Source organism: Rhamphochromis sp. 'chilingali' (assembly GCF_963969265.1).
Source record: "Rhamphochromis sp. 'chilingali' genome assembly, chromosome: 1".
Classification (NCBI taxonomy): Eukaryota; Metazoa; Chordata; class Actinopteri; order Cichliformes; family Cichlidae; genus Rhamphochromis; species Rhamphochromis sp. 'chilingali'.
This window is the reverse complement of record NC_137929.1, coordinates 47684694-47700669: the sequence shown is the minus strand read 5'-3', so window position 1 is coordinate 47700669 and position 15976 is coordinate 47684694. Positions and strand designations below refer to the sequence as shown.

The following is a 15976-nucleotide window of genomic DNA, read 5'->3' as shown; positions in this document are numbered from 1 at the left end:
GAGTATCATTCAGAGCCATCTTTATTGACATCTCACCACAACACAAACCCCCAACCCCTGATTCCTCGTGTTTTTAACTTGGTGGGCGAGATTAAGGATGCCGTGCAGGTGCGTCCGCCCTCCCTGCACGGCACCGCAGGCCACGCCCACCACATACCCCCATCGCCCGACTGAGGCCGGGGAGCCCCCCACCCGCGGCTCCTCTCCCACCAGCCAGCGCAGACCCTCGCCCACTTCGTCCTCCCCCTCCGATTGGAGCGGCTCCTCCACCGCTCCCAGCAGGAGCTGCCCTTCACCCGGCTGTTCCTCCTCCTAAGGCAGGCTCAGACCCCCGCGTGACTCGTCCACCACCTCCGGCTGCCGAGGTGCCCCACACCGCTCCTCCACCGCTTTCCCACCGTCAGTATACCCCGGTGGGGGTGGCGGCATCGAGGTCGCCCAGGCCTGGAGCAGCGCTGCCAGCTCCGCCATCCTCCCCAGCCCATACGGTAAAAAAATACATTTTTCCTGGCCAAAATATATTTCAAATATATGGTAAATATATTTTGTATTTGTGATGCTCCAAAAAAATATATTTTTGAAATTGAAAATATATTTCTTTCAAACCAAAATACATTTCAAAACATATTTTAGGGTGAAGAAAATACATTTCCAACCTTACAGTAGAATGTATATCAAAGTATCCTTTATTTAAAATATATTTAGTGCAATAATGATGATAATGATAACAATACTAAAAGTAACATGTTTTATGCACATCTGCAAAAAACAGTTGGATTCAAACAAAACAGAGTCAAAGGTCTATCACGAATTAGGTTGTTTATTCATTTGCTTACAGTATTTCACATTACACAATATCTCACTATAATGTAGCGTTCATTGACTTTGAAATTATCTGTCAGTGATACAGTAAACAAGATACAACAACTGCTATGTACACTTTAGTTTTTGACAATATATACAATTTAGTACTTAAAGGAACACACTCCACTGTTTTGGAAATAGGCTCATTCTCCATCTCCCTCAGAGTTAAAAATGCAGCGTCTTCTTTCTAGATCCGTACGTTAATAGGGCTCTGGAGCGTGATCTTACGGGATGGGGCGTAGCCAGGATTTTTGGTCAAGGCGCCATATTAGCAGGCCAAACAAATGCTTGCTGTGTGGTCGGTTGTAATGTTAGATTGCACTACCGACAAAGGAATAAGCTTGAAAACAGGCTCTCTTTTCATTGTTTCCTCACCTGGAAACATCATGAGGGAGCTTATGTGTTGGATGTTACCAAAAGAAGGCGTCTAGCCTGGATAGCAGCTGCGAGACGAGCTGATATTCAGTTCTCTACCAGCCACAGATATCTGTTGGTGTGCTCCAGTATTTTCATTCAGGTAAGTTCTAAATAAGTTCATATTATTATTTATAGCCTGTTAATTTTATTTTCAATAGCACAAACTTAGAACAAACATGCAGAACTACCTTCTATTTATAGAGTTGCTAATTATTTGGCATTATTGCAACAAACCAGCCTATGAAATGAATGAAACAAATCCTGACTGGGTTCCAACACTACACATGGGGCACTACGAAATCCCTGCTTCAAACTACATGCTACATACCACCATGCCAATCAGATTACTTCTTCCATGTGAGGGTAAAAAGGTGACCTTCCTGGATAAGATGGCAAAGGTTTGCTGCGTTTTGGTGAACATGTGCCCCAGTGTGGTAGTAAAACCAGGGAAAAATGCTCTTGTTAAATACTTTTAAGTCTTGTGCTGTTTATGTAGTGATAAGTTTTCAAAGGTGACAGTAAATTACAGAATGCTAGTAGTGGGTGATATTATACAAATGCTGTCATGATTTTATGTGAACATTTTGTCATTTGTAAACTATACATAACATTTTTTCTACATTGTAACTGATGTGATGTTCGACAAAGTGCTTTTAATTAAAAATAGGCAAACATTTCTTTGTTTTTTTATTCAACTTTTGAACAGTGGTATTTAGTAAGTACATATTCAGTAAATGCAAAGTATTTACATGGCCCCTAAATTAAAACATTATGGGTTATTCAGAACAGAACTATGCTTGGAAAAATATTGTCCCATCAGTTGATCCAACTCCTCCACAGTAGCAGGTGGAACTTTTCTTTTTTGAGGATGGCTTCTTTTACCTGTCACAACGAATGGTCTGTTTATGTTTTGATCAAGAACCTTTTTTTTGGGCAGCTGAAGAGGAGAAGTCTATCTTATGGCCAACCTCTGGCTGTATCTTGGTCATATTACCCAGCAAAACCCAGTATGCAGGTTCATCTGTAACAGTCCTTGTGCCACAGATCCTCACTGTTGCTTCTACATTAAACAGAAGAGCAGTGACATGGCTGCAAGTCTCCACGACTCTAGCCATACAGCTGCAGTGGGCGGCTTCAACCTTCCCTGTGATGCTCACAATGACCTGTGGCTGCAATGCTGCAATTCAGTCTTTAAGAGTGCAGGACCTAAAACACACACAGACAAAGTTCATTTAAAGACAAGAACTTTAATAAGCCAAGTCCGACACAAATGTGTTTTATTTACTTTCAAATCCATTTATCATAAATGTAACAAAGTGTTTTTATGTATCCATCTATAGAACGCTGCATGTTATATTCTAAATCTGCATGTTTCTTTTTAGAAACCTATCAGCAAAAAATGAACCTAAAGTATGTAATGCAAGGATGTAATCACTTTCAAGAGGGAGAAAACATAAAGTTCGACTTTAAGTGACAACTATGGACACCTAATATGACAAGCAGATTCTGCAGGTCATTAATCAATGTATAAAACTAAAACAGAATGTATTTTTAGTGACACAGGACACAAACAAGGAAGCAAGATGTGTAATTAGGATTATTTATAATAAATATGAATTAATTAGGGCAATTTCTTTAACCATAAAGAATAACTAAATCCTTCAGGACAATGTCACATCAATGCACTGAACTCACTATGTTATCCCTCTAACAGAGCCTCTACATGTTCTCACTGTAATTTCCCCCTCACGAATGAATTTTTGCTAGCACTAATTTGAATGCTGGGGGGAATCAAACGCATTTTACTCGCAGTACTCAAGCTGACTTACCTTTGCTTGAATGACGGCGTACTCACAACGTGGAGGCTTAAAAATAGCCAAATCTTGTACCCAGTCCTTGGTGAATTGGATGTGCGCCTCCAGAGATTTATAATTGCGAAATTGGTGCGCCGTGTATGCTCTGACTCCACAGACAAGGTATGAGAGTAGATCATGCTAAGTCAATAGCGGTTTGGTCTTCAGGGTTTCTACTCCACGGCTATATTTCATACGGGTCCACATTTCAACAATCAAGTACCGTCTCTTTGCATCTGGACAGAATCTGTCTCTATACCGTCATTTTCTTTTGAGCTACGTTTCAGAATGGTTCGTAGCAATCTTGTTTTGATTCGTGACCTGCCAAGATGGTGCTGCGCTCCCACAATGCATTGCGACATTACGTCAACTCCAAAGCCCTTTGCGTGCAGGAGTGTATGCGCATGCGCATTGCCACGGTGGTTTAAAAAATAAAGATATAATGAAAAGTAATTAATAAAAATTAAATATTTAAACATTCCCACAAATGTGCAATGAACGTGCAAAAACTCTCTTTAGTAGTTGTTGCTGTTTCTTTCTTTCTTTCTTTCTTCTTTTTTTTTTTTTTTGAAAAATAACGACGTCTCTGAGGCGCGAAATCTGACAGCGAGAGGAACGGCCGGATACAGGAGACGGGAAGAAACAAGCCGATTATGTTCGCGTTAATTAAGTGGTTGGAAGATGTAAAATTCTCAATTCTGCCAACTGAACATATACGAGATTTTAATGAGGATGAATAATTAGCCGGCATGGAGGAAACGGACCTTTATTTCGTGGAGTGGCGACAAGAAGCCAAGGCGGGTGGCCAGTCTAAGAAGCCTCCATCATCAAGCTAGCAGGTGCCTTTTCCCATATAATATTACTTTATTCTCGTGTATTTGGAACGGAAGCGTAGAGCTGCCACCCAGGCAAAAGAGAAATATAAGTATATCACGTTATAACGTGAAAAGTTTATCGTTCTAACAATATACTATCATGTTTGAACAACATGTTTGAACAACATTGTACGAAAAATGTACATAATTATCACGTCCGTACAATATTGTGCGAACGTGACAATTATGTATATTATAATAACGTGATATTATATTATACAAACATGAAAAGCATAATGTTAGAACAATAAACATTTCACGTCATAACGTGATACAGCTCTATTTTTCTTTTGCCTGGGTGGCAGCTCCACGCTTCCATAATTTGGTAATCAAAATATGTAACTTAATTAATTATATTGTGACGTACTTTTGCCTTTTCTTATTATTCTGCCTTCTCAATAACTATCAAAGCCTATTCACATTTAATTTGGCTTTCACAGAAATCCTACCTCTCCTTCTGGCTACAGAGTACTTACCAAGGTTAGAAACAAAGAACAGTTATGCTTTATTAATGTTCGCTAATTACAATGTTCCACATTTCCTTGCTTTTTAAGTCATTTTTAGGCTTTTTAGAGTTTTTGTTTTTTATTTTTTTAGCAGTAATGTTTCTGCCTATTTATTTCAGCCCATGAAATCGAATGCAGATCTTCCTAATGTGAGATTTACATAAATGTAAGTAATTTTGTTTGTCATTGTCATTAATGTTGTTGCTGTTGTTGTTTTTGTGCAGTTTGCAATCATATAAACCTAGCAAGCATCAGTCAGCACAGTGACTAACCTAAACAGATTCTTGCTTTATTCACATATATTATATGTAATTATATATACCTGCACATTGTACCTAGGGTTGCAGCCACTTGGCCCCACCCCATTGTTGTGACAGCCCTGATTGTACTTATACACTGCATCTGAACAGGGAACAGTCTGCCACATTAATGTATTTTTAAGTGACTTGTTTGTAATACATGAATTTGTTTTTTACAGATGTCAAAGTCTCAACCTCATGCTGCCCTCCCCCATCCTCCTAAAGTAAGTATTTGTTGTTGTAGTTTTTTATGCGGTGTCTGTGTCACATGCTAATCATAATTATTGAAATAACTGTTTTCTAACAGATTTTCCAAAACACTAGTTATGTTTGTTGTCATTCAGACCAATACTACTGCTTAGACATTGTTTAGTGGTCATGCATGTTTGACAAGCTCGTTATGATACCAAAACAGTAGGCCTATCACAATAATCGATATATCGACTTAACACACAATACATGTACATGACCTCAATAATTGTTGATGATGTAATTTATCCGCCATTATATTTACAAAAATAAAATATAATGATAACAAAACAATAACATTAAATAACATTGTTTTCTATTTGTTAGAAAATTTACTATTTATTCAAGTTTTTAAGGTATCTAATATTTTGATTCCTAATTTCAATGATCTAAATACTTTAAGAATTAGATGTTGGTTTGTCAATTGAAAGTGTGTAGATCTTGCATTATTATGGTGTTATATTATGATTATACATTCAAAGACATAAAATGGTCTTAAAATGACAATGACATAACTTGTCGCAATTGTTTATGGGGCAATATACCGACCAACAAAAAGTCGCTATCGTAACAGGCCTTCAAAACAGACGGTTTTATGATTGATAAATTCAAAAAATAAATACATTTAATTTCTCTGAGATTCTCTAATATTCAGTTACAGTTCACAACACAGTTACCCGTACATGCAGTATTATACTGTAAATATAAATCTCTGCATTTAGCATCCCACTAGAAGCGTCACAGTTACTGCCTCTTTTTTTTTTTTTTTTTTTTTTACAAATACCTGTACTATCACTAACACATTTACTGTTTTACTTTTAGCCTGTGGATACAAATGCAGATTTCCTTAATGTAAGTTGTGCATTTTAATTACATCATGTTATTTTTATTATTATTTATTTATTTATTTTATTTTACATTCAAATATTTCAAGCTTCTTGGTTAAAGAAGCTTGATTGCTAGTAGGTAAAGAATAGTTCACCTATAATTCATATTCCCAATTAATTTCTCACCTCTGATTGAATGCCTTTGTTTGTTTTCCTTTTGACTATAACAAAACATTTTTGCTGGATATATATGGTGAATTTATATGCATAGATACAGTCGTAGTGCTTGACACATGCAAACAGCAGTAGATGTACTATAAAGGAAATAATTACAATCATGATGTTGATTGCTGATGTCAGTATATATATTTTAGAGGAATGTTTTGTTTTTCACCCAAAATGAACTATATTGCTTCAGAAGAGATTTATTACCCTACCGGACTCTTATATATTGTTCTGTTTTTTGTTTGTTTTTGTTATTTTCAGGTTCAATGGTGCGTGTTCTTCTAATGGCCGCCTTCCCACTGGAGGTTTTGATCCACAGCAATTTAAAAGGTAATCAGCTTTGAAAGTCAGTTCAAATGGTTAGCTAATAGTACTTTAAAAAGCCTACAACTCTGTCACCAGTTTCTTTACCAAAAATTACCCATAAAAGTATCGCTCAATAGCATATATTGTAGTTCAAATGTTTAGTTGTACAAATATCAAATTTTTGGAAATCTAAAACTAGTCAAACACTCAAATGTTCATGCTTTTTATAGGAGGACAGAGCAAAACGGACATCGGCGCAGAGTGAAGAACTGCCCTTGATAAGGACACTATGACAGCCATATATAGTAAGTGAAGACTTTCTGTGTATCTAAAATTGCATACAGCACAAGTAACTTACTTTGCAACCATTAAAATAGGTTGTAAAGTAAGTTACCAATACAAATAGGTGATGATGCATTGTAGTGGTTGGTCTCAGACAAAGAAGGTCAACAGATTTATGAATGCTGGAAGGTAAGGAGAGACGACCAAAAGGGGTGTTAGCATTACTGTAATGTGAACTGGATAGACTTCCCATCTAGGAAAAAAAAGAGGTAAAATTATGCGTAAAATATATCTGTATTAATATCTGTATCTATATAAACAGAAATATCTGTTTGCTAAATGAAGCCAGCTAACATAAATCACATTTTTATTTTAACTCTGATAAAAGTAATAGAACTGTGACTTTTGTTTGTTACAGTGGCGGTAAGGAAGGGGTTTCCCAGCGTGTCCAGAAGGGCTTTGAGGATTGCCGTGAAAGCTGGGGGAACTGAGACTGCTGGAAAAGGAAAAGAAATTACATTTTAAGTATGCTGACTTATGTTCATACAATCACACACACATATACACATACACACACATATGTGTGTGTGTGTATATATATATATATATATACACACACACACACATATATGTATATGTGTGTGTGTTTCTTTTAGAATGTTTGAGTATGTAATGAGAATAAACTTATAAAATGAATATTCCTTGCTTGATTGATATGCTATATGTATGTTTTAAACATCAAATAAAGATTTCTTTCAGATGTTACATGTGAATGTGTTTTCTTAGAAATATATGAAGGGTTAAATTTATATTTTTTTGAATGATTTTAAATAAATTTAAATTGTATTTTGAAATATATTTTATTAATATATTTCAAAATATACAAAAAATGGCCAAAAAATATATGTGCTAAAAAACATTTCAAAATACATAAACATATTTCAAAATGTATTTTAAAATACATTTTGAAATACATTTCAAAATATACAAAAAATGGCCAAAAAATATATGTGCTAAAATACATTTTAAATATATAAATATATTTTAAAATGTATTTTAGCACATATATTTTTTGGCCATTTTTTGTATATTTTGAAATATATTTCAAAATGTATTTTAAAATATATTTTTTTACCGTATGGGAGGTGGCGTTCGCTCTCCTTCCGCAGCTCTTCCTGTTAGCGACGCACCTCCGCCACCTGCTCCCGCTGGGTGGCCATTATGTCGGCCACCCAGCTGGGCCAGCTCCTCCCTACCCTGGCTCCGATAAGGACCCGCCGTGGCGCCTCCTGGGTTTCGGCACCAATGTGGCGAGAATAAGGCACGGCGGGACCACGGAGTATCATTCAGAGCCATCTTTATTGACATCTCACCACAACACAAACCCCCAACCCCTGAGTCCTCGTGATTTTAACTTGGTGGGCGTGATTAAGGATGCCGTGCAGGTGCATCCGCCCTCCCTGCATGGCACCGCAGGCCACGCCCACCACACTCAGTTTACAAAAATATCCAGTTTTGGATGTAGCCTGAGTGACTGTTCAGACCAGATGTCTGTTCCCTATCCCTCTGGATCCCTGAGAGTCATTCCCCACTTGCATCTCAGCACTCAGTGCTATATATGTTTATTTACAGTGAAGTCACAAACCATGATAACCTTCAGTCCTGCACTTCAGTCCTCTCACACACACATGAGAAAAGGTATGTTGAAATGCTGCTAGTTGTCTTCATCTCCGTTAATGGAACTTAAGCATCACCTACACAACATATCCTGCCCACAGTTTATACCATGTTTTCCAATCCTCCAACTTCTCTTCATCAATTGTCTTCACTTGCTGTTACATAACTATTAAACTGATCTCTATGTGTAAAATAATCATGATGCCCTTTTAATTTTTTTTTTCATAAGAGCTCACTTTGAAAACTTTTACAATATAAACATTACTGAATTATTTCAGAAAATGTTCAGATATTCAAATTCATTCATTCAAAAAATTCATTCACATTGGCATGTACTTCAAATGATGCTGATACTAAAGCATTAACAATATCAACCTTGCCAGTGTTTTTTTTTTTCTCTGGGCTTCTTCCATTTGTGTCTCTCCTTTGTCGTATCCAAGTAGTGAGTCTAATGTACATCAGTGACAAGAAACAAATCTATTATGTAAAATACAAATAAAGTAAAGCAGATTTAACTTAATAGATATTTACAGAACCTTATACAAAGAGAGAAAAAGTACAAAGTGTGCGCATTATACTCATATAACATTTATTAGTGTCAGTAAAGTGTTTCATTATTTCATTCGAATGCATACTTCACTCCACATGTTGGTCTTTTTATTTGTTTTTATTCTAACAGGACAGAAAGAAGCAGAGTGATGTGTAATCAAGTATGAACTAAAGTATTCATGGTGTGCTATGTGGGTGTTTCTGTGGATGTGGACTTTATTTTAAACATACCTGCGGTGATACATCAATGTGGTGATACATCACAATAAGAATCACATTTTATTGATGGTATTTTGTATTTAATTTTTTAAGTTAACATGTTCAAAAACGTTACAAAGCATGTACATTTATGGAAACCATGTTTCTTTGTTGTGTAATCATGAGTATATACTGTAAGAGAAGTAAAATAATGATCTGTAACTTGCTTTTACAGGAACCTGGTATCAAAGGTAAATATTAATCAAAAAATAACATTATTCAACAAAGCAAAAAAAACAGGAACCATTTCAAAACCTGGCATTAAGGTTAAAGGCAAGAAATCTGGATATTATCATTCTAATGAATCTTAATTTTCATTGTCAGTTCAGAACTGAAGAAGCTTCTCAGATGAGAGGTGAAACGTCTTCACGCAATTTAAAGAAGTCCAGACGCTTTTCTTTGCAAGCTCCTTTGACTACGATGACCTGGATGACTGAGAACCTTCACAGACTTAATTTTCATTCTTTATTTTTTATTTTATGAATAACTTTATTAATAAAATAGTGTTCAGATAAATCTATAAACGATTTTAAAATTTCAATTTATTAAGACAGATCTCACAAATACATTAACAATGCCATGTAGTACCATTCAATAAATATATGCTGGTGGCACATGCTTAATTTACTGGGTAGAGCAGGCGACTCATGTAAATGCTGTAAGTCTCATGCAGAGGCCATTTACTGCCTTCCCTGGTCTTTCTCCCAGTTCATGTCTAATCTCGACAATTATCATTCATGGTAACCATTGATAAACACAGATCAACTCAGATACCGTAGACATGTGAAATGGATCAGAAATCTGTACTCTCCTTTCTAGTTACACCTAAGGCCCTTTTCCATTAGTACCTTCTCAGATTACCATGACTCGACTTGGATCAACTGGTTTTTCCATTACAATCCAGTACTACCTAACATGCATGGTTGTCGTCAGAGCAACGCATCTAAGCATCCCACGACATAATAAATATGTGATACAAATGCTACAAAAAAGGCAGATGTCGAGGCAAGAATATGCCTGTTTCTCGGTCTGGAACATTTCGTCAAACACAGGGATCACAGCAGGCGGTTTTAATTTCCGTGAATGAGATGCTCTCATAACTCACTGAGTTACGCTACTGACCAGCCCAGCAGTGGCATGCAGTCTGACGATGTCACATTTTAGTACCTGCTTGGATCACTTGGAACCCTGTGCAAGCAGGTACTTAAAAACTACTTGATAGTTTGACCTAATGGAAAACCCTGAAAACCATTCAGAACTATGCTGAGTCAATCTGACTATTTACTAATGGAAAAGGTGCTCCACAGGCCAGTGGCCACCCTTTCAGTGTTGAGGATGAATGCATCCTTAACAGGGTGGAATGTCCGTTTGATCCTTGGACGTGTAAAAAGCAAATGATCACCACTGAATAAAGGCTTAAGAATACGTCTTTCACCATTTTATATTGCTATGATGGCAATTATTCCCCAACTTTCTGTATTCGTGGCAACTAATGAATAACCATTGATTAATGTCCCTAAATGTTAATGAAGCTGTGCTTATGGCCAAACAGCGAGTTTAATTTATTATATAACTCAACTATTTCTAAATTTGGGGAAACCTGCAATCAGCTGAGAATTCTCTTTCACTTGGATTATTGGTGATGAAACATTTCAGGGACACAGAATCAGAAACTCTTTAGTATATCAATGCTATCTTGAGCTGGCAAACACCAAACATGCTTGGCTCAATAAAAGGATGTTTTCTAATTGAAAGTATTATTATTTCTTAGCACTAACCAATTCTTCTATGTTCTTAAAATTAAAAGCAATCTCATAACATTACAAAAGTAAGCAGGATCATTCCAAATGTTTCTATTGCTATGCTAACGTGAAAAAACTTCTAATCTTGAGCACCGCTGAATGAGGTGGCCTACTACTAGGTGGAGGACGCCGTCTTGGAGACTGACATATACTCATAAAATCTGACCATTGTTCTGACAAGATTCAGAAACAAGTGGCAGGAATGACAGTATTGAGGGCCCTGACAGCACAACAATGGATCCCATTTCTATATTACATCAGGATCAAGTTGTTAGCATTTAATGAATAGTGCTATGAGTCTGAGTGTATGCTTATAAAGTCCAGTCTTAAGGGTTGTTATTTTCTGGATTTAAACAATCACTATGCTGGAAATGCATAGTTTGATTTAATCATCAGTTTCAGTTAAAGCATCATTAAAAAGCACAAATACACAGATGTTAAAAGTCAAAAATCTCCTGTTCAATTTTCTGAGTCACTGACTGTTGTTCTTAAAGCACAGAGACTTGGATTCTCTGTAAAGAAACAGCAAAGGTAACACCAGAGTGCTGGGAACATTAAACCACATATTGGATACATCTATGATACACGCATTTGCTCCTCCTGACATGTTGGCCACACCCCAAGATAGACCCCCCACAAACCTCACCACCTGTGCTCCCAGTATGGCCAGAATAGTGTAGAATGCCCTGAGTTTGACTGACCTCTCCCTGTTTGAACTCTGTTCTCCTGGACCTGGACGTATTAAAACGTAGAGAACAGAGAGGCTGCAGAAGGAGTTGATGATAAAACATAACACCACAAGGCTAAACATTAGGTTTACGAGCAAGTCTGTTACCTCTACCAGAGCTGTCCCCACACAGCAAAGCAGCCAAATGCAGACAATGCAGATATTTCTGATTCTGACCCCTCTTTCATATTTCAGACTAACGTAGGTGATGGGATAAAGCACAGCCAGATAGCGCTCCACAGATGTCAGGATATGGAAGAATGTCTCTCCTAACCAGGTGAACGTAATAAGAGCCAACCCCCAAAACATTATGCTGGAATCATATGAATTGATACCATAAATGGTGAAGATACATCCAAAGTTACAAATCAGCTCCATTACAACCACATGATAGGTGAAGCTGTCAGAGTGACTTATTACAACTGCTGAGGAGGTGCAGCGCTTTCTCCACCACTGCTGAAGACCATGATAGAGGATGAGGATGCAAAGAGGAAAGAGGAGGATGTGGAAGCAAAGATATGCCATTAAGATGAAAGAACCGGGTCTGGTGGTGAAGCAGTTGATGTATAATAGATGGTTAGACATCATCAGGGAAGGGGGTGGCTGAGAGAGAGAGTTGTTGGAGGATGAGGAGCTGGCTGGCATGTCTGGAAGAGAAAGTGCAACTTGACACACAAGCAGATCAGATGTATAGATTAAAACTTTCTTTTTTTCTTGAAAAGTGACCTCATGTACAAAAACTGGGGTAAAAGTGTGTTTAATGGTATTAATCTTTTTTTGTTTTCTCCAAGGGAAATTTTTAATAAGTTAATAGTTAATAGCTTTTTTTAATTTGTTTTTCTCAAGTGAAGGGAAGTTCAGTTTTTTTATATTTGAATGCATTGTAATGTTTTCTGGCACAAATAGATTTTTGGCAATGACACAGAGCCCCTTCCCAAAATAAGACTCTGTATACAAGATTAATATTGCTACTGACACACAGTACTTAATATGTATGGGCCTAACATAATAGACTGAACAAAGAACAGAAATAGAAAGACCATTACAGTAATGAAGTTCTAGTAATTAAGTGGTCAAAAAAAGAAAACCGTGTGGTTAAAAAAAAAAAAAAAAGTAGCAACCTTTTATTTTATTTTATTTTAATCCTAAATATTTTTTTAATTCTAAATCAATGAGCAGTTTATTTTGGTTTGTTAGAAATAACAAAATACTATAAAAAAAATAATAACCAAAAGAAAACGAAAGAAAGAAAATTCCAAACAGCACAAATTCTATTCAAAGCAAAAAATAAAGAACTGCCAGGTAATATTCAGAGTATGTTTTTTTTGAAAGAAGGAAGTTATAATTTAAGGGGTTTTTGTAACTTCAAAACAATGAAGGTACGTACTACAAGAAAAGGCTTTTTTGTTTCTGTTCATGGAGTGAAACTATGGAACAAACTGAATATGGAATTAAAGCAATGTCCAAACATAAAACTGTTCAAAAAGAGTTATAAAAATATGATCTTCTCGATCTATAAAGAAAAGGAAAATATTTAAATTAAGTGAATGTCTCTATTTAAAAACAAACAAACAAACAAAAAATTCATGATGTGATATTATAGTATATAGTATATCAGAAATCTGTTCACTATTTTTATTACAAATTATATCAGTAAGGAAGCTGACTAAATATTCACTGATAATTTATGGCAAAGGGGTGGGATTAAATAAGTGTATACTTCTTCCCACTCCCTTTCAACATGTAAATTAATCAGAATGTTTTTTTGTATGTAATTTGTATAGTATTTTTTTCTCTCTCTTATTTCTTTTCTAAATGTACTTGTATATTGTTCACATGTTGAAATAAAAAAAATTACCAATACCAATCAAAACCAAAGTAGTTTTCTCATCTCCAGTGTAAGTGACTTGTTGTCCAGCAATTGCATTTACTGTACTTGACGATTTCATATTTTGCATGAGATCAGACTGGGAAACGAGTATTTGCATTGCATTCAGGGAAATGTAAATCAGGATGAGAAATTTATTTACACAAACGTGTAAGAGCACGACTTTTGTTTTCAAGGTAATAGAAAATAAATAATAGATAATAGATTAAATATTTATGGTACACACACTGCAGTGAGACTGTGTCAAAGATTTTAAATCTTTTCTGTTGTCTACATGGGTAAATAATATGATTACATGCAGCTTTAAGTTTAAAAACTCCCACCAGTCAAGTAAAGAACAATTTTTTAACTGTATCAGCCAGAATTCACCTGATTAGATCATGCCCATATAACAAAGAAAATATGCAAACCCCACTGTGTCAAGTGTTTAATGATCAGTGTTCCCACTCTATCGACACACCATGTAGCAAGTTTCATGTTCTGTGATATTAAAATACAGTTTTAAAAATGCACAAAATACTATGTAAAATAAACTAATAACACACAAACCTTATCTGTGTTTTTGTCTGAACTTTCTTGTCCTGTATCTTGCCTCTGTGGTGTCTGTATTGTGTTGAACAAATATTGCAGCCCCCTTCTATTTCTGCATGCATTATTTTCATATATTTAAAAAAACTGGATGACAGACACATCCAATATGATAAATGAGGGCAGCAGGGTGGCACTGATATGGTGCTTAGCACTGTTGTATCACAGCAAGAAGGTTCAAATCCATCATCTGACTCGGGCTTTCCTGTGTGGAGTGCATGTTCTCCCCATGTCTGCCTGGGTTCCCTCCAGGCACCTGGCTTTCTCCCACAGTTCAAAGACATGCAGTTAGTGGGTTAGTGATTCTAATTGCGCATAGGTGTAAATCGTTGTCAGTCTCTCTTTGTTAGCCCTGTGACAGATTGGCAGCCTGTCCAGTGTGTACCTGTGCTTAGGCCCACTCATCAATTCAGAGATGGTCACTCACTGTTCATGTAAAGGGCCTTCCTAACTCCCCGCTCAAACCAGCGTGGCTCTCTGTCAAGAACATGGACATCCTGATCACTGAAAGCGTGGCCACTGAGAAGAGGGTGCCTCATCATCTCTCACTGTCTCACAGTACAATGCTGTGATTACAGTCATTCCTTAACTCACGGTGTATGGTACTAATGTCAATGATATCATGATATCATGATATCATGATATCATGTCATCACAATGTTTATGTTAACGATCATGAAACTGACCTCACAGCCCATTGTTATTCAGTGGTGCTAGTTTATAAAGATGGAGAGAAACAGGAAGAAACAGAAGAGAGAGAAACAGGAAGGAGAAGCCAGAAAGATGCCAAGGAGACTGGCCCTGTCTGCGGAACTGGTGCCAGATACAGTGGAGGACTTGTATGCAGTAAGAAGGCCTTTCACAGCAAGACACAACCAGTGGAAGCAAGTGATTTCTGTGATGTTGGTTCTAGAGCATCCATTTCAAGACTGTTGTACCAGTGTGTGAATGGGTGGATGACTGGATGTGTAAAGCGCTTTGGGGTCCTTAGGGACTAGTAAAGCGCTATACAAATACAGGCCATTTACCATTTACGCATATGTATTATATGTGTGTGTATGACTCTTAGCTGGGTTTTTGTTCGTTTTTTTCTCATTGTCATTTCTCAAATCTGGGACTCTCCACCATTTGACCTTAGAACTGAAGAAGCCTCTCGGACGAGAGGTGAAACGCCTCCAAGCAACTTAAAGAAGTCCTTAGACTTTTTTCTCATTCTTTCTCATTTTTATCCTAAATAAATTGTATTTGGTCCTTGAGTTTTGTACTGTTTGGCTACTATGACCCCTTTATTTAAAAAAAAAAAGTTTTTCAATGGTCTCCACCTGATGGAAAGGGGACTTCCCTCTCCCTTTTCCCTTATTACACAGTGGTTACCAATGTTGCCCACAGTAAGAAGGTTGTTGGTATCTGTGTGGAGTTTGAACGTTCTCCCTTGCCTCCATTTGTTGTCTCCAGATACTTTTTTCTATCTGAACCCCAATGGGGTATCCTCATAACCATCTGAACTGCTTATCCAATTCAGGGCTAAGAAAATAGATGGATTGCTGTCAGCACACTATTAAAAAATGCAAGATCACACTTTGGGATTTATGAAATTAATGTCTAATGATCTTCTACCTATATATAGAGCAGGAAGGTCAAAACTAATTTTAAATCAAGGATAAAAAGATGCTTAACTACACATTTAATCCCAAAGATATCTTGATATAAGATAAAGAAGTTAGACTGCATTCCAAACTGTCCCATTGTTCAAATCAAAGTTTTAGTTAATTGATTTTATTTAA

The 15976-nt window shown here is 36.6% G+C and overlaps 2 long non-coding RNA genes across 2 annotated transcripts; one reads left to right on the top strand and one right to left on the bottom strand.

Annotated features, from left to right (window-relative positions):
- Window positions 1–1955: 1955 nt before the first annotated feature.
- LOC308391692 lies at window positions 1956–3564 on the bottom strand. The gene is made up of 2 exons (XR_013970687.1): window positions 3111–3564; window positions 1956–2487 (listed from the first exon to the last, which is right to left on the bottom strand). It is a non-coding gene; the product is annotated as an uncharacterized lncRNA (long non-coding RNA).
- A 153-nt stretch (window positions 3565–3717) lies between these two features.
- LOC308391687 lies at window positions 3718–7580 on the top strand. The gene is made up of 8 exons (XR_013970686.1): window positions 3718–3973; window positions 4450–4489; window positions 4635–4681; window positions 4994–5038; window positions 5886–5915; window positions 6377–6445; window positions 6652–6726; window positions 7122–7580. It is a non-coding gene; the product is annotated as an uncharacterized lncRNA (long non-coding RNA).
- The last annotated feature ends 8396 nt before the right edge of the window (window positions 7581–15976 follow it).